At 33.7% G+C, this 21,490-nt stretch overlaps 1 protein-coding gene across 2 annotated transcripts in view; it reads right to left on the bottom strand.

Moving 5' to 3' along the window:
• The window catches only part of Oct-TyrR (Octopamine-Tyramine receptor), a 464,127-nt gene that overhangs the window by 411,307 nt on the left and 31,330 nt on the right, over positions 1–21,490 (bottom strand). The window contains exons 2-3 of one of the 2 annotated variants that reach the window (XM_074142584.1): positions 15,127–15,208; positions 5,670–5,732 (exon numbers count right to left, since the gene is read on the bottom strand). The gene's annotated coding sequence lies outside the window, so the exon portion shown is untranslated. The remainder of the gene's footprint in view (positions 1–5,669; positions 5,733–15,126; positions 15,209–21,490) is intronic. The other variant, XM_074142583.1, reaches the window with a different exon arrangement.

The following is a 21,490-nucleotide window of genomic DNA, read 5'->3' as shown; positions in this document are numbered from 1 at the left end:
ATAATATCAGTTGGTCAACAGACTCAGTATTTATAAACGTATTTCACTAAAAACCATCTGCCAGAATATTTAAAATTGTTATTCGTAGACAGAACTTTATTTTAGATTTTATATGAAAAGTTTTGTCCCCAACAGATGGTGATATTTGTTGTTTTGCAAACCAAAATTATCAACCCATAACATTCCATTTTGTTTGTGATGTTTCAAATTTTAATAGAAAATATTTTTTTATGTGAATTAATTTCACAGGCATTGTTCTAACGTTCCAGTTCCAAGGAAAAGTTTTGAAAATATTTATAATTAATTAAGGAAAATATTTATTTTAATTTAGTCATTCTTCTTCTCACACGTCACACCTAACTGACAAGCATTTCAGGGATGTAATTATAATAATTTGTTATTATTAATTAAATAATTATGTACAAACTTTGTAGAGCTCAGCATTTAAATTTTCTTTTCTTTAGAAAAGTTTTCCAAAACCCTCTAATAATGATATTACTTTATTTGTACAATTTTGTGTAATGTTTATTTTGTTTAAGGACATGAGTTTTAGAAATTTTACATGACAACAATCTTTCTTTTAAGCTGTGGTAGTTTCTAAATTCATAGTTGGATAGAAAGATTAATTATAATGAAACTAGCAAAATGAGAGGCGATAATAGTATTTAGGAATGAGAACTGCTCTAGAAGTTTGTAGAGGAGGTTCTTGAACTTGGCTCTTGATTTTACTTTGTTAAGTTTATTTAATTTGTATAACTATTCTTAACAATTTGTGTAAAACTGAGTAGAAAAAAATAAGAAGACTGAACAAAATGTTCTGTATTATCCAACCCTTAACGGTCTTCTGTAAAGGAGATTCTTAATTCCTCAAAAATTGTACTGCTCTTTTATATGGGCACTCTTAGTATTTCCAGAGATTCGCCCACAATCCAAAGATCTATGCATCTTTTCGTGATTTACTCCGAGGCTAAAGAAATTAAAATTAAAGACTTGAAAACTAAAATTTTAAAGAAAGAGCTGAAAAAGCCAAATTTGCGTTAAATACTGTCAGCAAGCTATTACTGAATAAAAATATCCCTTTCTCTTCCAAGATTCAAGTCTTTAATGCACTGTCTAGGTCAATGGTAACATATGGAGCACAGATTTGGGGCTACCAATTGCATTCTAATGTTGAAATAATCTTTAGATATTTTGTTAAAAAGTGTTTCAGTCTGCCCTATAATACTCCAGATTTCATCATTTATTTAGAAAGCAATCTATCGCCGACTTTTGTATACACTCTGAAACTTCACTTGAAGCATATAAAAATGTGTATTAACATGCCCGCTTCTAGGCATCCCTTTGTACTGTCAAAAAGAATTATAGAGAATAAACTTTTTTGGTATAAGGAATGGGGTAAATTGAACACTGAATACGAAATTAATCTAGATGACTACCTTTATGGCAAAACTAAACTAATTGTAATTCTCAATAAGGTGAAAACAAGCATTATTAACAGTTATAGACTAAAATCGTTAACTAGTCAGCACCATACCATCTACAAACACTTAAATACTAATATCAATATTTTTTGCAGTGATCTTGATGCGCGGTCTATTGGGTGGATTGTGAAGGCCAGAGGCGAGCTTATTTATTTAAATGGTTATTCTTTTACTAAAGAAATAAAATTGTGCTCTCTCTGTAAACTGAAAGACAAAGAAACTGTGTTCCACTTTATAGCAATCTGCCCTATTCTGATTGAGTTCCGCCTAAAATTTTTTAAGAAGCGCAGACTAAATTTTGATGAATTTATTGAATATTTGGATGGGAAGGATTGGCTAAGTCTGATCAAATTTTGCAAAGAAGCTTGGCAATATAGATTCCTCCTAATATCGGAGTTTAACTATTAATTAATTTCTAAATTTGCAATAATTATTATTATATTTAAAATATTTAGTGTCGATTAAGTACAAACTTCATGGTTTTATTTGTTTTTCATTCATTTACTTTATTTTAAGGGTGTCTTCTTATAAGTTTATTATTAATGTTTATTTCTCACCTCTTTGTTATTATTGCATATGGAGTACATGCTTCAATGTAACTCTTTCTTTTGTGTTTCTTTTGTAGTTTTTTTCTCCTTAGCAAGAAGTAGGATTTTTTATTTATTTATATAAAGTGTTTCTTGAAGCCTGAGTTGCTAATTATACATTATTATTATTTTTTTTTTGTGTGTTTGACGACTCTTCAGACGGTCTAAGGACCATGAATATGTCTGTCTAAGCTTTTGTATTTGTATTTCAAAGTTTATAATTATCTAAAACCTTTTAATAAAGACTTATTATTATTATTATCAACCGAGGCTCTTCAGGTACTTACAGAAAGACTTACGATGGATTTGGAAGTAATAAAGTCTGCCTTAGATAACTTTTTAAAATGGGGAGAAACATTAAACTAATAGGTATTACAGAGGATCCGTAGATGGACAGTGTAAGAGGCGATAGATGTGATTTTTTTTTTTTTTTTTATTGGAAGGAAGCAAAATCTCCAGGAGAAACGGAAATTCCGTAGGTTTACACCCTGGAAAGGAAGAGTAACTCAGGGTTTTCGCCTGATACGTTAGCTGGTGATAGCTGCAGTCACTGATTTTTCTTACGCAATAGCTACAACCCTACATGAACAGATAAATGGAATGGTTTGGGTTTGGTGGTGCTAATGCTGGCAGTGAGAAAGATACAGCGGAACACAAATCTTGAAATGAGCCTCCGCATGAATATACAATATAGTCCTTGGGTTTTACATTGTAGTAAACAATGATATATTTCTCTTATAATGCTTTTAAAAAAGTAAGCAGAATCGTCTCTGCCATGACGAATGACTTGGGGGGGGGGAGCTTTTCTTGAGTAGGTAGAATGCCGGTTTGTAATGTTAGTAATGTATTGATTGTCCTTAGCATTATTGTAGCATCTCGGACTATTGTTCCACCCACTAAATCCTCTCCTGTCCAGTTTGTATCTAGACTTTTATAAATTGTAACAAAATATTTCGGTTTAAACAATTGAAATGTATGTTAGTAAAGAGCTGGTATTTTAGAACTTAGGTTAGAATAATGGAACCGTTTGTTGGTGGTCAAATTTCCTGGCTTCTATTAGGAAATAGTCCCACTGTTCCTTATTGAATGTAAGAGCAAGATTTTCTAAAGAGAGATGTCAAAATTTGAATACCGAAATGAGAAAAAGTTTATGTATGCCGAGAAGTATTGCTTTCGGAATACTTTTTTGACTGATTTACAAATTATTGACTGTAGAAGGGAGTTCTGCTTCTCTCAATCATCTTAGATGATTTAAGAACATGTATAGGTATTTTGGAGTAAAAATGCTGTTAGTGAATTAATTGTTGTGCTGTGATGCAGTTTGTGAAACAAAATTTTTTACTTTATTTATTTTCATTAACTGCAGTATATTTCTGCAACAAGTGAAACTGATACAACATGACACAAGTGTGAACATGAGTAACGTGAGGGGAGAATTCACCCATTGGTGGAACTGCCGAAAGAAAATCAGTTCACTATTGTGTACTGGCACTTACTTCATAGAGTAGATCGCGTGGCCACCTGCGCTTCATCCGTCTTGGAGTATTTCCAGGCAATGCAGTAAGTTGGGATATAAGTGGATTAGGATGTGAGGTGATTGATGTGTGGAAATTAATATAACGGGATCTTACAGCTTCTGAAACATAAGAAACAAGGAAATCTCGGTGCAAGGTATGATTAGAAACTATGTAAGAAGCATTAGCGATTCTACGGAGTGTTTTTTGACTGGAAGGATTAGATTCTTGTAGATATTGTAAGCTTTGGCTGAGCCCCTAAGTTCTGTTCTGTAAGTGCAGGCCAGGTTTCAGTATCATAGAGTAGATAAGTCGTTACTGTCGCAGTGAAAGTTTAGATCGCTTGTCAAGAAGTCTGAAGAGATGTTTGAATCGTCTGTTTAGTCCTTTCCGTTTGAGACTAGTATGTCGATTCCAGGTTAGGCGTTTGTCAATGAAGAGACCTAGGTACTTAACACAAGTTGTAGGAAAAGGAGTGAGGTTTAGGTAAACGGATGGAAGAATTGTTTGCCTCAGGCAGAATGTAAAGTAATTATATTCGCTTTTCATTTATTTTAATTCTTCATTTCTTTAGCCAAGGCTCAAGTGATTCTAAATGGGATTGCCGTATCATCGGCCTAAGTAAAAACATAAGTATGAAGGAATATCAGCGGTGTATGTGGTGTAGAGTACAAACCCAAGGACACTTCCCTGGGGAACATCTGCAAGAACTGGGAAACAAGGAGAAAGGAGTTTCCACAGACTACACTAAAAAAGCGTCCAGTAAGGTAAGATTGAAGGATGAGACACAAGGATGATGAAGGATTATCACAAGGATTGATAGGATGCTCTTGAGCTTAGAAAGCAATCCCCGGTGCCAGACGCAATTGAAAGCCTGAGCAACATAGAGAAAAACTCCCAGTCAATACTGTCCATCCTCAAGAGAGGTTGACTTGATATACGTAAATATGGAATAAGACCTCCTATTATAATGATACAAATAATTATTCATTAGCTGAAATGTTATTAAATTTGTTTTTGTCATTACTTCACTTCTCTGAATTGCAGTGTAACACAGAACAATTTGACTGAAAATTAATTATATTCAATTATAAAGGACAAACATTACATCTAAAATATAGCATTACAGTTTAGTTTAACATTTTTAAATTCAGAACATAAAGAAACCTTATAAATTAGAACGTTGAGAATTCTAGTAAATGTCTGTCGTAAACGAGTTTGTTTTTTTTTTAAGCAAGATTTTTATGTTTATTTGCTTTGCCACAAAGCTTTAACGCTCTCCTAAAGAGCAGTACTAAAAAATGAATACAGTACACTTTATTTTTTGTTTATATAAGCGTGACAAAGCCAGAGAAATTCTCTATCTCTCTCATCTTGCGTAAAAGAGAAAAAGCGTTAAAAAAAAATAAAAAACACTGTCTAAAAATGAGGACGATAAACTGAAGAGCAATAACTTGGAAAGACGATCTTGTTAAGCTTAAAAAATTTGTTGAGCTTATCAGGGACAATAAATTATATGAAAGGCGACAAAATTTAAGAATGAATATTACTGTACTAAATACTTACCATAAATTTTATGTAAACAAAGCAAACAAAGGAAAAATGAATACAACTATAATGCGTACTTTAATAATCTAGCCAACTATTTAGAATATGGCGCAAAGTTAAATATTTTAAAGGCAGTGATAAACTGAATGCAATAGAGTTCATTCATAAGATTAAGGAGATCCTAAAAAACAATAGTATCTCTTTTTTTATCTAACTTTTAGCATTCATTCTTCACGTTCACTTTCACTATTGGATAGGAAGAATTGGAAACGTGGTCTATATTCGAAATTGGGTTTTCTCTAGTAACACATAACACTGAGATACTCAATAAGAATAAAAATTAGATGTCTGATGTAAAATATTCAGGTCGTTTTCTTCCTGTAACATATATATATATATAGTTTTTATTGAGGCACCATTTTGGGCGCAAACAAAAAAAAATATATCTGAAAACCAACATTAGATTCAATAAATAACGTTCCTACCAAAAGAATTTACTTCGAATTCGGAATTTATCTTAGATGATGATTGTTACTCACTCAGAAGGAAGCCATAAGGAATGTAAAGCAGGCAGATATTGTCCATTGTTCCCTGCATCTCTCCTTGACACAAAAAGTAGTATTTCAGCGTTAAATCCAAATCTATATAACTAAAGACAGGTGTATGGTGATTTCAAAGCACCAGTAAACCTAGAGGCTGGTATTTAGCTGGGGAATAACCCATAGTGGATTAGCCTCCTGGCGCTTTGAATCAACCAACAGAGAACTTACCAGAAACGACAATCTCAGGAAGTTCAAAATCAAGAAATCTGGTTATAGAATAAGCGCCAAAAGTAAAAGAGGGGCCGCAGTTTCATTGAATTTATAACTGGCAATGCAAATTAGTGACTGATAAATGGGTCCATTAAGGTTACGTGTACTAGGTGAAATATCCTCCAGTGAGTCGCTACGTATTATGGTGTACAATGGCTACCGCAAGTCGTACACTTTCAAGTTCTCTATTCTTCTCTTTGAACTGGAATTCTTCCTTAAATTCTGCTGAATAAAGCCGTTAAACTAGCTTTATATGTATATTTCTTCATTTTTCACATGTAAATCTTGTTTGGGATCGTTCCTTTCATAACTGAAGTTTAGTTTAATTATAAGAGCTTCTTTCTTCTCAGTCGTCTATAGCAGGGGTGGCCCTCAAGTCGATCGCCAGGCCAGTTTTGGTCGATCGTCGATCGTTCGCAATGTCTGAGGTGGAATTCTTCCGTGTACCATGGATATCTATTCTTGTTTCCGATCTACCTATGCGAATCGGCATTTTTATACTTGAAGCTAACGGAGACTAAACAACGTTCTGTCCTGACTGATTCCCATACTGAAGACTAATTATTATTACCTTTGTCAGGATATACACCTAATGATTCCTTGGTTAGAGACCTACAAACTCAGTCTTCCCATTAAGGTTAAGGCAACAAAGTAAATTCTAAATCTGTCTTTATCTGTAGCTACTTTGAATTAATAAATATTGTTAATAATTATCCATGTTCTTTTAATTCCTCTGGATGTGAGTTTTTTGGCCCTTTAAATAATTATTGTTGTTATTTACGTAGGTAGATAAGCCGTATATCTATATTTCAGTACGAGGTGTACTCAGCGAGCTATTGATAGATTCTATCATATCTATATATCTATTGATTGATAGATAGTCATATTATTCTTTCATGATAAATTTTCCTGGCCCAAAAAAACGCGAAAGTGAAATATTGAAATCAAATTATCAGCCATACTGTGCATTTTTATAACAACTTTTTCATATTTACGAACAAATATTACAACAACTTACACATTGCTATTGATAAAGAAATTAAATTGCATTTTAAGTTAGTAAAAATCTATCTTGAAAAAGTGTCGGAAAATAGAATTTTTTAGGTACCGCATGTACGGAATGCTGCTATCAAAAGTTGGGTCTAGAAATTTATTTTCTTCATGAGCCTATATCTCGAAAACTTAATAAGTGATTTAAAAAATAATATATTTTACTTATCTATCCATACCTCGCTGGAATGCACCTTATACTGAAACACAGTGTATAATCATAGTATGCATTTCACACCCCTTCATCCCCCTTAGACTACGCCTATGACAACAAGTCGATCGCGACACACTTTTAAGATAAAAAGTAGATCTTATATACAGAAAAAAGATGGCCACCCCTGGTCTATAGAAACGCCACTACATCGCAACGGAGCTATCACAGTATACACTTGGTCGAAACACAGGCTGTGATGCCTCGATCGAGATCCACTACTCCACCAAATAATTGTAACAAAAACAAACACCTGCCAACCCAGAATTAAGTAAAGAGAGGATCATTAGAAATGTGTAAAGTTAAAGCTGTGAAATTAAACTGTACAATAAGGAAATTCAATTTTAATTTGCTGTTTAGCCTTCGCTACTTAAAATAATTTATTAAATACATGTTTCAATATATTTAATAAATGTATAAATATAATGTGTCAATAAAGATTATCCAGGTATCATAATATCACAATATCAGTATACACAGTAGATTCAGCTGCATTGAAGCATCCATTTTCCTATAAATTACACCCTAATACAATTAGGTATAAATGACCCTAAGTAAGTACTCTAAAGATAGTAATGTAATTATTTTTAAGCAATTTCTAATGATTTATCACTTTTATTATTTTAAAGTGCTCTTTCTAGCCTTAATAAATAATAATCACTGAATCCCAGTGCCTACAATCCAAATACGTATAAGGTATTCAATTTTATTCAAGTAAACATATCTTTTCTCCGAGGCAGAGGAGGAATTAGTCAATCACAAAAGGCCTGCAAATAGGCCCAAAATCACTTAAATATAATTTACGTGATAAAAATATTGTATAAATCATAAAAATCGAGGGGAAAACTACAATAATCTTTATCATAAAATATGGAATATTTTGTTTTGGTTTGCTATTATTCCTAGATGATTTGAAACGAATAAAGAGTAAAAGAGAAATAGAAGTAGAGCATTTAGGTTAAGAATAAACTAATAAATTATTGCTTCTAACTACTCCATATTGATTAGGAACAAAAAGTTGTTCTGTTTATCAATACAAGAAAAGAGAAACGAGCGAGCGAAGTGATTATTTCTTATTTTTTATCTTAGAAAGCCCAAGATGTCATGAGTTGATATTCCAATCATATATTGTACGTTGATATTTATATTGAAAAGTGACAAATCAATTTGTGTTCCTCTATGGCTTTTACAGAAATTTGGATATCGTGAAAACTTTCCGAAATTGAGATTATTTCACTGGAACTTTTCAAATTTCTTGGGTGTGAAAAACTTCTCTTTTTTTTTAGCTCAAACTAAAATTAAAATATTTCTCAACTAAGCAGAAGTAGGAGAGAAATATTTTAAATTAGTTTATAAATTATTCACTCTTTCAATTAATTCGTTGTGCCATGAAATAATAATAATAATAATAACGCATTTATCATTCATAAACATTGTGGGTGAATTTTTAACAATATTATTTGGAAATCAATACATAACTGATGATAGCAGGTAACGTGCTTTTTAAATTTTTATTATTTAAGGCTAAATTGCCATATTACATTATCTATTTCGTAACAATTCATTACAATCGATTTCTGTCTATTATAAACTAACTTTTTTTTTATGTAGAACCGTTGGAGTTGTAGAATTCCAATCAATGATTTGTTTATTAGGGTGAAGGGACCAGTAATTGACTGCTTAAGAAAAAATTCGAGTTTAAGATAGAATAACTTCCGTTATTTTGGCTCCAGGTGTAGGTTATAAAATTGTACCGCTCCAGTAGGATGTATTTTATTTTATTAATATTTTAAAAGCAGTAAATTCGATCTTTATGCCAACCAAAAATGATTTTTTTTGGAAGTATGTCAATGAACCGGTAATTGACATACCGAATTTTCGGTGGAACCAGTGTTTGACATGGGGTGGGACCAGTAATTGACATACAAATACATTCATGAAACGACATAAGGTATGCATTCAAAATCACTTTTAAATCTAAATAAATCACCTAAATCACTTTTTCAATTGGATTTATAACAAAAATCTGTCTTATTCATAATTAATTACAATCAGTTTTTAAATAGGCAAACCTAAATAATCTAATATTTTTTCAACCTTACCCTTTTTTATGCAGCTCTTGACGATCAACCCTTACACAACTGTACTACCGGTAACATCACAAACATCACAAAGTCACCAACTCTCCACGTATGTTTGATTTCGCACCTGGTACTTCTCTTGAGGGAGCTTCATTTTTCCTCTGGCCGTTTTCTTTGATGGAATTCTATGGTTTAGCCATTTCCTCCCTTTCTTCTTTGTCATGTGGCTAGGACCCAAAACTGAGGGAGAATGAGAGATTTTCCAACTCCGTTACGTGGGCGTCGTTTTTATTAGTCACGTAGGCCTCGGAAGCTGTTCGGCGATCACGACTATTCCAGTTTGTTGTTCATACATTGTTGTTCTCTACAGAATAATCATTCTGCATGCCCTCTTGAAATAAGGCGTACATTTGCTAATTCATTAATTTAAACATATTTTGTTGGAAGTTTTACTAATTATTTTATGTTGCCGATATTTTTTATCAATGATTTTATTTTACAATGTATTGAATTTTTAATTATAATAAAATTTACCAACCTATCTTATCATTTTCCCAGGAAGTCAATCACTGGTCTCAAACAAAAAAGCTGTAGGACTAGTAATTGACATACATGTCAATTACCGGGCAAATTGCCGTTACAAGGACCAGTGATTGACAGCCCCATTTTAATCCTCAATGCTTCTTATAATTAAAAAAAAAACTACATAAATGAAATCTACAAGTAATACTAATTATAACAGAACATTGATAACCACACAAATATATGAACAAATAAACGAAAAATAAGAAAAAAGAAAAATTATTTCTTAGCAACGGCTTGTTTTTTCCTTGATTTTGAACTTTTAACACAAATAACCTTCCACTGATACCAAGGAACCTTCCAATAATTAATATTTTTCTGGAACTGCTGCCCAAAGGCTTCTCAATAACGAAATTGAAAGAATCACCACTAAAAACGGCTCATATCCCTTATAATACCAGTTTATTTCTGGTATGTCAATTACTGGTGCCCAGTCAATTACTGGTCCCTTCACCCTATATGTTTTATTTCAATTAGCTTTATATTAGATTTTCACTAATGGATTTTTAATAACACTCTAAAAGGTAAGGTGTATTATGGATTATCTCAGGAGAAGGGAATTTGTTGTACAGCTACAAAAGTGTTAACAGAGGAAGGATACAAATATAAGGTGGTCAAAATCGGTCAACCAAAACTATCACCCACTAAATAGGATTTATTATATTTTTCTCAAAAACGGCTCCAACGATTTTATTTAAACTTTGTATCCTGATTAAAAATAAAAATCTAAAAATTTATCAACAAAATTTTCTCTTAAAATTTGATTAAAGATAGATTAGAGTGATAAAATGTGGACTCATAGAAAAAGAATAAGGAACTTAGTCTAGCTTACAGCCATAGTTATTTTCCTAGATAAACTATAGCACAGTAAATTGAAAATCTTTTTTCTTTGATTTTCTTTGGACTCCGGTTTTGAGCCATATACGATCTAAACAATGGGTTACCAAGGGGGAATCTGCGCCAAAAAAGGCGAAGACCGTTCCTTCGGCCGGAAAGATTATGGCGACTGTCTTTTGGGATTCGCAAGGAATAATCCTCATCGACTATCTGGAAAAGGGTAAAACTATTACAGGTGCATATTATTCATCGTTATTGGACCGTTTGAAAACCGAGCTGCAAGAAAAACGCCCACGATTGGCCCGCAAAAAAGTCCTTTTCCATCACGACAACGCACCAGCTCACACCTCAGCAGTTGTGGTCGCAAAATTAATGGAAATTAGATTAGATTAGATTGTACAAGACGGGCGGTTCCACCAAAAAAAGGGGAAGGAACGCAGGCAATCCTGATGCCCATTGTTCCCCGCCCACCCCTCATCTCATGAGAGATACCGGGGTTTAAAAACAAATCCGGCTAAAATTTACCAGATGCTAATATAATAACCTAACAAAGTAGCAACAGGACACTAGGGAGCTTGACGACTCAATCGCCCAGTGCATTGAATAAACCTAGAAAGTTCATTAAGATTACCAGATGCTACAATCTCCGGTAGGGAGACATTTGACCTTCCGAAGACGAGGAATCTAGTTTTAGAATAAACTGGGCACACCTCAACAAAGTGCCTCACAGTTTCATCGGACTCACCACAGCCAGCACAATTTGGCGACTGGATTACGCCACATTTAAAAAGATGATATGCTAAATTTGCATGTCCACTCAACACCTGAACCAACTGGCGGATCCGGGACCTGCTAAAACCAACCATATCCGTTCTTGACAGGCCAAGGATTTCCTTAGCCTGGCGGCAGTCAGTTCGGGATCTCCACCGTTTCCGATGTTCTTTCAAAATCCACTGTTCCACCTCTGTTCTACAACGTCGATAGGATACAGGGGTAATGGGCTGAGGAGTCATTGTTATCAACGCAGCTCCTTCCTTTGCTGTTTCATCAGCAAGTTCGTTACCCGGAATCCCAGAATGACCAGGAGACCAAGCAACCGAAACAGTATTCAAAGCTCCTAACAAATTGAGAGCAGCATGACAAGAATTGACCGAAATTTGGTTCCTACTAGGAGAGGCCAGAGCTTTAATTGCAGCCTGGCTATCCGTGAAGAACCTAACATCAGTGTCGGCAAATCCCTTCCAGCGGAGTAAAGTAGCCGCCATCTCAATGGCAGCCAACTCCGCCTGAAAAACAGATGCATAATTACCAAGATCAAGGCAGGAGCGTTCCCATTGGAACCCAAACTGGGGTCCCCAGATGCAGAGACCAGCACCTGCCCTATCCATCAATGAACCATCCGTAAAAACAGAAATGGCGTTTGTTGATAACTCGACAGCCGAAGCACAAGCCTCCTCCCTCGCAAGTATCTGAACCCCATAATTCCTACTGAAGTCCAGAGTCGCAGGGATGAAGTCCCCCGGCATGGAGAGCACTGCAATATGCTTTTTATCCTCTCGAACCAGATCAGCATGACTAATAAGCCTGCCTTTCCGACCGAGAAGGTTCATAGATGCCCACGTGCCGACACTCTCAAGTCTACGAGCGGCCATCAAAGCCTCCCCTCTAAGAAAAATATCCAAGGGAGGAAGCCGTAACATAAATTCCAAAGCGGCAGTAGGAGTACTCTGCAATGCTCCGGTAATCAATAGACATGCTAGCCGCTGGACGCGTTGCAACCCATTACAAAGCGTCTTCTGACGAGTAGCATTCAACCAAACAATACAGCCGTAGGCTAAAATGGGACGCACTACGGCCGTATACATCCAATACTTGAGCTTAGGAGAAATTCCCCATCTCTTACCAACCACCCTGCGACATTGCATAAGTGTAGAGGTGGCCTTATTCGCACGTTCCTTGACATGCGGAGTCCAAGATAATCTAGAATCCAGGATCACTCCAAGATATTTCACTGTTGAGCAAAACTGGATTTCCTCTCCATAAAGCGTAAGACCACGCTGCGGACGCCTTAATTAATGGAAATATGGTTCCAACTCGTTTCACATCCCCCCTATTCTCCAGACTTGGCTCCCTCGGACTACTATTTGTTCCCCAATATGAAGAAATGGCTGGCGGGAAAAAGATTTTGTTCAAACGAGGAGGTGATTGCAGAAACGAATGGCTATTTTTCAGACTTGGACAAATCCTATTATTCGGAAGGGATCAACAAACTAGAGCAGCGTTGGACGAAGTGTATAAGCCTAAAAGGAGACCATGTTGAAAAATAAAAAAGGTTTACCCCAAAAAATTAAGTAGTTTTTATTTTTGCACGGACTTTTCAAACGACCCTCGTATTTAAACTATAAATTACCCTCAAACGTAACCTCACTCTAACCCATCTTCAACAACTGTTCAAAAAGAAACTTTTCTAGATAAATTAAGTATAATGGTAATTATAAAATAAAATAATGGTGTATATTATTGTCCATAATAATGCAACAATAATTAATTTCCATAATTGTAGCATTATGCTTGACAAAAGGGTTCTCAAGTCTGTGTTACATTTGGTGAGAGGTGAAAGATTAAAAAAAATATTCAAAAACAAATTAACATATAATTTAAAATAATTAATATAAATCACAATAACGTTTGCCAATAAATCATTTTTATAACCATTAAAGTGAATTTAAATTTAACTTAATTTAAAACGCATAATCTTTTAAATTAAATAAATTATTAACTCCAAAAACACAAGACCATCCAAGCAGTCATTTTCGTGAAAGGAGACAATCTATTGAGTTAAAGGTTTTCTATAAACTAAATTTTTACAACACATTTTAACCTTCCTTAACAGTACACAAGAGATTGAAGCTAGCTTACATTGCGGAAATGGAGCAATAAGAAAAATCTTTTCATGCCATCTAAAAAGTTGTACGTGATGTTGTTGCTAAAAGCTGGTTTATCACGATAACAATGTCAACCATAACCGAGTATCTAACAAAGACAGAACTTTACTATTATACTTGCCACTAAAATAAAAATTATTTCTAGTATTCCAATCAAAAGAGAATAATGTTTATAGGTCAATATACAAGTAAAACGGAGCATGTAAACAGAAATCGGATACTTTGTATGGAATCGAAAGAATGTCGTAGATTAGAACGAAAGACCGAACTAGTGGGGTTGTACATGACTTTTTAAAGTTTTCTGAGATCAGTCGGAGAAAACGAAATACGCAACCATTTAAGTGTATCAACTCAAAAAGAAATAAAACATATATGTTACCTTCAGAATCTTTATTTGGGCCGATCGCTACAATTAAAACGATTCCTGGCTGGACTTACGTAAGGGATGTCTTTTTCATTTCGGTGTTGTCAGCGCTACGGTTAGTAACTCGTCTACAATAGACTAACCTGTTTGGTAATTTAAATGGTGTCCTTTTGTTTTTGAAGAAGTGAAATATCTGGGCCACTTAGTGTCAACGTTTGAAACTGAACGCGTTATAGGAATACCTAATTCCTAAGTGGGCGCAAAAGCTCTAGAACCTTCATCAGGCCTAAAACTACACGTTTATCCACCTCATAATCTCTCTATTATTAAACTGGATGGCATAAGGACTAACTAGATATGTTTGAAGACCTATGGTGTAAACTATTACGCCATCTTGAATCTATATTGTAGAATAATTGCTAATACTTCAGCAATGTATTGCTTAAACTTTAGCAGGTACTACTTAGCAGGGGCAGGAATCTACCAAAACTTGTCTTCACTTCAAACCCTCTTGTAATAAGTTTATTCATCACCACACTACCATCCAACTCTCGTAGATGACTGAAGCGCTATCAGCTTCGTGACCAGCTTGTCAATTAATGGTATTCATCACTGAATGATTGCCATACCTGTTGGTAAAGTTGGTAAGGTGGCATCACAGTTACTTGTTGCCAATACTCATTAAAAAAATTTAAAACAGTAATTTTGTTTTTTTAAAAATTAAATATTATGATTTTATATTAATCTTATTACTTTGAATCAGAAAATTGTTATGGAATCTAAATATTGTGGGATCAAGTTTTAATGGACTTATATCATCTAATTTAACTATGATTTTTGAAGTACTAAGTAAAAAAAGTTTATAATTCATAGCTTCTAATGGATAAATATAAAAATCTAGTATAAGTGAACGCTTGGTTAGATATTAAACTGCATCATTTAGTTTTTTTAATTAACGTTGACCTTTCCAGTTTCCAACTGTGTTTATATATTAATTATAAAGCAGTGGCCTGTCGAAAATCGATATCCTAGAAACACATTTCAATTTAAACCTTTCTCGCAAACCTATTTCGAGGTCAAATTAATTGAAATTACTAATTATGTTATAACTTACATGTATGGTGGCTTCAAACTTGCATTGCAGAAAACACTTAACACTGGCAGAAGGTAGATTCCCAAGCAGACAGGAGCCCCAACTGCAACAATAGTTCGCATAAAATTGTTTAAAAAAACTAGAAAGGAATTTATTAAATAAAAGAATAAAAGAATTTGGTAAAATTTTAGAAGTTCCTTTGACGGTTAGCAGGTACATTGTTGTCCGGATATCCTATATAGTATTGGCGAATTTCTTGAAAGAGTTCAAAGCGAGAGTAGTAAAGGGAATATCAAACGCACGTCACTTAAAAAATGTACTGAATGACGTGAATAAAAGAATTTAGTAAAATGAAAGAACTTGACGGTTAGCAGGCACCGTGTTATCCGAATATCCTATAAAGGAATATCAGGAATATAGAGAATACTATATAGACCAGAGGGTTTAATTAATCCCTGTGATTAAAAGAGATTTTCGATATATTTCTTCATATAGGTTTTATCGATTGATTTGATTCTACTCACCAAGGTATTTATAGAAATCTTCTCTTAAGATTAGTTATCAGATACTCTATAAAGCCAACAATTAAGTGTTATTAACTTAAAGATTGTAAATTATGCCCTATGCACAAATTTTCCAAATTATTTGCCAAATATAAATATGTTATTTTACTTTCTAGACACAGAATCGTTCTTAGAAAATGCGCAGGCAGCTAAAACTAAACGGATGCTCTTGATTAACACTCTAAATTTGAGAACTTAATAGTTTTATTCCTGGAAATAAGGTTCAAATAAAAGTTATAAAACTACAGATATGAATATTTATAATTAGTCCTTCAAGTTAGAAATAAGGACAAAGGAAAACATGGATAAAAAGAGAAAATTATCGCTAAGTTTCTAGGTCATTTCCTCTCGTAATCTTTTGGCTCCAATAAATTAACTATTTTTTTTTTAAGGTGAGAAATAAATGATTAAAGGATGAAATCTGCAACAGTTACATGCAATGAACAAATACGAGATCGAGAAATCGAGAAAGAAAGCTATGATTCTCCATGTATATATTAGGTCTCACTTTCAAGCATACTTGATCTAAGCAAGAATATTTATAAATTGAAAACTTTAGGAAAAGTGATTAGGCATTATAGTGAAGGATAGGTGGATAATAAGTTTTGTGTAAATGCGCTTTGCGAAGTTGAAGGAAATGAACTGCTGTTGAAGTTCTGACATGGTGGCGAAGAATGCTGGACTTAGTGTAGTACCAGTCTTCCATTCCAGAGCTTCTTAATCACTCCTTAAGGAAAGTTATAGGGAAGCAGCTTATGCTAAGTGCGAACAAAGTTTGTGGTGTTCAGAGAGCACCTTGTTGGAGATGTTAATATAACTGACCGATTGTCAACGTGCTAATCATTGATCAATACGATGACACAGGATTTGTGTACCTTTGGAAAGCAACAAGCTAATCTGTTCCGATTATGTCTGGGAACTGAGAGTGCGTATTGCTGTTGACCAGACACAAGACCACTTCATGACAGAGAGAGTAGCAAGTAAAACAGATATTATGTAGTGATCTCAGGATCAAGATGGAAGAGCAATGACCTGAATTAAAGCTGGTCTGCATCCCCTAGGGAATCCCAAAGCAAGACGTGAATATAAATGGTATTGTGCTAAATTGGTGAGTTCAATAATTTGTCATAAGATGATAAGTAGAGTAACCAACTGTAAATTTACCTACCTCAAGTTTAATTTATTACCTGCTGTTAAATCATGAGTTAATTTAGAACATAAACTTCAGTACCAGCTGAAAATTTTCTAATTAAACTTACGATTACAGAGTAATAAAAAGACGGATGGGTGTACGTACCAAATTTTTTTTAAGCAAACAAACTTAAGTAGCCTATTCATCACAAAACCTTATTTATTAACACGCCTACAGCTGCCAACTGACACCCTAGTTTTAAAGCAAAATTAATCAGAACGAAATTAATAATGATAAAGAAAATATTGTAACACACAGGATTTTAGTTGTGGCGATCTATTGGCCACAAATAACTCGTGTTGTGCAATCAATTTGCACTGATTTCAGCGAATCATTAATCTCTTTCTTAGCGAAATAGAATGGAAGGCAGCGTAAAACTGCTAGCCGTCAATGAACAAGAACAAAACGAGCTGCCATCTTTAAGAAGATGTATTAAAGTTTGAATCTGTTAATATTTTTTTTCAGCCTTACAAAAAAAAAAGAAGTATTATTATTTTTTTATTTAAGCAATCAAAACCTGGGAAATAAATAATAAAGCTCTTTTATATAAATAATTAATCTTTGGCAGTTCATAACGTCTGTGGAATTAGATTTTGATTTGAATTTATTAAATTTATTGTGCAGAGCAGTTTGCAGGATCATCTTCTAGGTTACTTGCCTGAATATAGGAGAATAATGACCAATAATTGGTTATATCTTCATTACCGTTATCAAACAATGATTAATAAAATGATTTTTTTAAGTCATAGGATTCATTGGTAATATATTGTTGCGGACCAAGATATAATGTACAAAATTGAAAGTTAGAGTTGCGAGGAAATATATGTATAATTCAAAATTATTTTTTAATAATTGAATGAGCGTATTAAGAGATTTACAGGACAAGACAAAAGATGTTATTAGAAGATGTTCCTTGTGATGTAATTGGTTTTAGCTACTTTCCGGAGATATTTTCTTTAAATTTGTAAAACACACTTCTAACAATGTTGTTCTTTATTTCAAACTTTCATTTATTATTATTCTATTTTTCTCTTTTTCAGAATTTGATAGTATTCGGTAAGATTAATTTAAAAACTTTATTATTCTTGAGATGTCTAAACAGAAGTGTTTCTGTGCTTTTACCAACAGATGGGATTGAAGTTCTAAAACCTTCTTACTTTTCTCAGTTCTTTGTAAGACATCAGGACAATGATGCATGGACCTTCAGGCTATTTAATACCTCCAATTCAAAGGATATCTCCTTTTACACTGCCTTAATTATCCTTCTTATGGTCTTGCACATTTTGATCCTGTAACTGTGAGGTATGTTTTTGCCCTTTATTATCTTGAGATCCCAAAATATTTTTATTTTAACGGGCTAGATAAACCACCAAGGAGAAAAAATGGAATAAGGACTGTGATCCTGTTTGGCAGTATTCCTATTTCCAATAGCCTGATGAATAATTTCAGCATTATTATTACTAAAATGCTATGTACTCATAACTCTACCGCCAGGACGAATTAGCTATGAATATTACTCCTCTATTGAATATTAAAACTTTAAAACAAATTATGTATATCTAGTACGTCCATTTGACGCATGTAACATTTAATTCATTAATAATATACTGAAATTTTAATACGCAGTTTAATAATGTAAAAGACAGGTAATCAATATATAGAACAATAACTGGAGATTCATTCCAATTAACTATGACATGTCTAGGTTCTGTGGTCGCTTGGCTATGCTGAGAGATCTCTTAGAACTACAGTAGACTAACCTACTACACTGTTGTATTGTTCTAAGACTAACTTCAATTGCTGGTTAGTTCCTATGATAAGACTCGTAACAGTATTTTAATAAATGGGAACAAATAAAACAATATGATATGCTATAATAAAAATATTTATAGAATTTTTTGTTTTTAATATTATAATGAAAAGTAAAACTTTATTGCTACATATAACCTGTTAGCAATTGAAATTTATTTTTAATAAAACCATTTAAGTACAGAACATTTTAAAAAAAGTTTAACTCAACTCTTCCCCAAAATTACCTTAAGATTTTTTTGGTATTCAAATTAAAGTTACACATTTATTTGTGTGCAATGAACCAGTAAAATTTGTGTAATTTTATATTATTACTTAAATTTATTTGTTATTCACAATCTACAAAAGAAAAATAATGCAATCAGTGAATATGATAAAAGAACACTTGAAGAGAGAAGCTGCCCTCCGGCAACACTCTCGCTGGAGTTCCTTACATTACTGGAGATTGTCACGAGGCCAACAGCGTTTCAATCGTCGTGGAGGACGTTCTGGAATCGTTTTGGAGGTAAGATTTTGAACAAGAGGATTGTTACATAGTGGAAGAGAGTCAAAGAATTTTCTATATTTAGATTTAGATTCGACAGTTACGTATGAGATTTTGAGGTCGTTATGGAGGGTGGAGTTAGAGACATAAAATGGAGAATTCGTAATCTGACAGAGTAATTTGGATTGGAAGGACTGGATCTTTTGTGAATTAGAAAGTTTGGCTGAACCCCACAGTTCGAGTCCGTAAGTCCAGATCGGTTTGAGTACGCTAATGTATATTAGTCGTTTAAGTTCCAGTGTCAGCTTAGATTGTCTGCCAATTAGCCGAAACAGTAATTTGTTTCGTCGGTTGAGTTCAAGTCTTTTCAGTTTAGTGTGCGGATTCCACGTTAATCTTTTGTCGATGTACATCCCAAGGTAGCGAACTAAATTAGCAGAAGGAAGAGGAATTGAGTTAAAACTTATAGGGAGACAAGAATTACGACGCAGAGTGAAAGCTATCTGTTCGCACTTTTGAGTATTGAATTTGACTCTCCACTTCCATGGCCCAAGGTTCTAGTTTGTGTAGATGATATTGTAGATGAGAGGAGGCTGTAGTGGCGTCTGAGTTAGAAGAGAGAATAGCAGTATCGTCAGCGTAAGTGCAGAGCAGTGTGTGCAGAGTCAGTTGGTAGGCCCAGGGTTCTAGTTTGTGTAGATGAGATTGTAGATGAGAGGAAGTTGTAGTGGCGTCTGAGTTAGAAGAGAGAATAGCAGTATCGTCAGCGTAAGTGCAGGGCAGTTTGTGCCAAGTCAGTTAGTTGTGTAATTTAATATTATTATTATTATTTTGAATTAATATATAATATTTGCCACGATTACCAACTAACTCCAATTAAGAAATAATTCAATTTAAAAATCTGGCGTTGTTTAAAGCTCAGTAAATTCTTAGTAATAAGTTAGGCAAACAGTTTTTTCAATTTTGTTTCGTTGGTTAATTCTTGTATTCATGTTCCTCACTAGAATTCAGTGACTAAATCATTAATTGAGCTGTTTCAGTGATAGATCGTTCTCAATAAAGGAGCCCTCTTATTTCATCTATATACCGTCCGTCCGGCCGTTCGTTTAATGGAAAGGCTTGAATGCAAGCATGAATGGGTCGGTGGGTATCGTCTTGGCAGAGGAGGAAAATTGCTATCTCTTCCACCCGAACCCGCCCAATATCCAGCCCACTCAGGACTGCCTTCAATTTCTGGTAATTGTCAAGCTCCCTCTTGAAAAGTCCCAGGATCTATTATAAATAAATTTACTCCAGTTAGAAAAGAGGGTACTAACCATCTCAAAAGTTAAGAATAGAAATAAATTATTTAATAAGTGATTTTCATTTCAAACAAATATTAAGTATATTATTTCGTTTACTGTACTAGTAAGAGTTTAGGAGGCGTAGCGATTGCACTAATTTTCAATTTTTGAGTTCGCAGCAGACATTTTTAAAAAAAGAAAACACCAAAAATACTGAAAGTTGACGTACTAAAGTAAAATTTCTAGGTAGTTGGTTTATTTTGTCCAAAATGTTGTAAAATGTCTGATCCGATAGCAGTACTTGAACAAATTCCAATTCTAATTTCTAATTTTATCCGTTTTTGAATTATGCGGATTATACACACTGGTGATCCACTGGATCATAAACACACACAGCCACACCTACATCAATTTGTAAAATCCTTTCTTTCCGACTTAGAGGACCCAAAACGAATATTCAAAATGGGACATTCTAGTAAGCATAATTTGTCCAAAAGTTTCTTTTCTTAGTTTTAGTTATCTAAAGTTTTAAATAGCCAGTTGTCTTTGTTTTTAGATTTTAGGTTGCTGTCGACCAAAACATTTACAGACCACTTTGTAAAAACTACTTTTTTTTGGTTTTCAAGGGACTTGAAAACGGATTTATACCGTAGAAATTTGATAACAAAAATTTGAGAAGTTCGTTATGCTTTCATTTGCCCAGTAGAAGTATAGGTAAGAGAATGTAAAAATGGAATAATTGAAATAAAGGAGAAACTTCATCTATTAAAAAAAGAAGGTTAAAATATTGAGAGTATTTTCTCATCATCAAAAAATTAAAAATAAATAATAAAAATTATAACATCTATAAAATATCTAAGAGGAAACTGTAGATGAACAAGAGAAAGCGGTAACTAACCAGCAAAAAGCCACCTAAAAACTTCAAATACTCCTGCCTCTGGCAAAACACCAAGCGAAATAATTGGAAAATAGAGTTAAAAGAAATGTTCCTTAGAACTTCTAGAACTAAAACTGCGTGTTTGATCTTTGAAAGAAAGAAAAAGAAAAAACTTTA

Source organism: Rhodnius prolixus, unplaced genomic scaffold (assembly GCF_049639745.1).
Source record: "Rhodnius prolixus isolate KJV_2025 unplaced genomic scaffold, Rpr scaffold_6, whole genome shotgun sequence".
In the NCBI taxonomy this organism is placed as follows: Eukaryota; Metazoa; Arthropoda; class Insecta; order Hemiptera; family Reduviidae; genus Rhodnius; species Rhodnius prolixus.
This window is presented reverse-complemented; position numbering and strand designations above follow the sequence as displayed.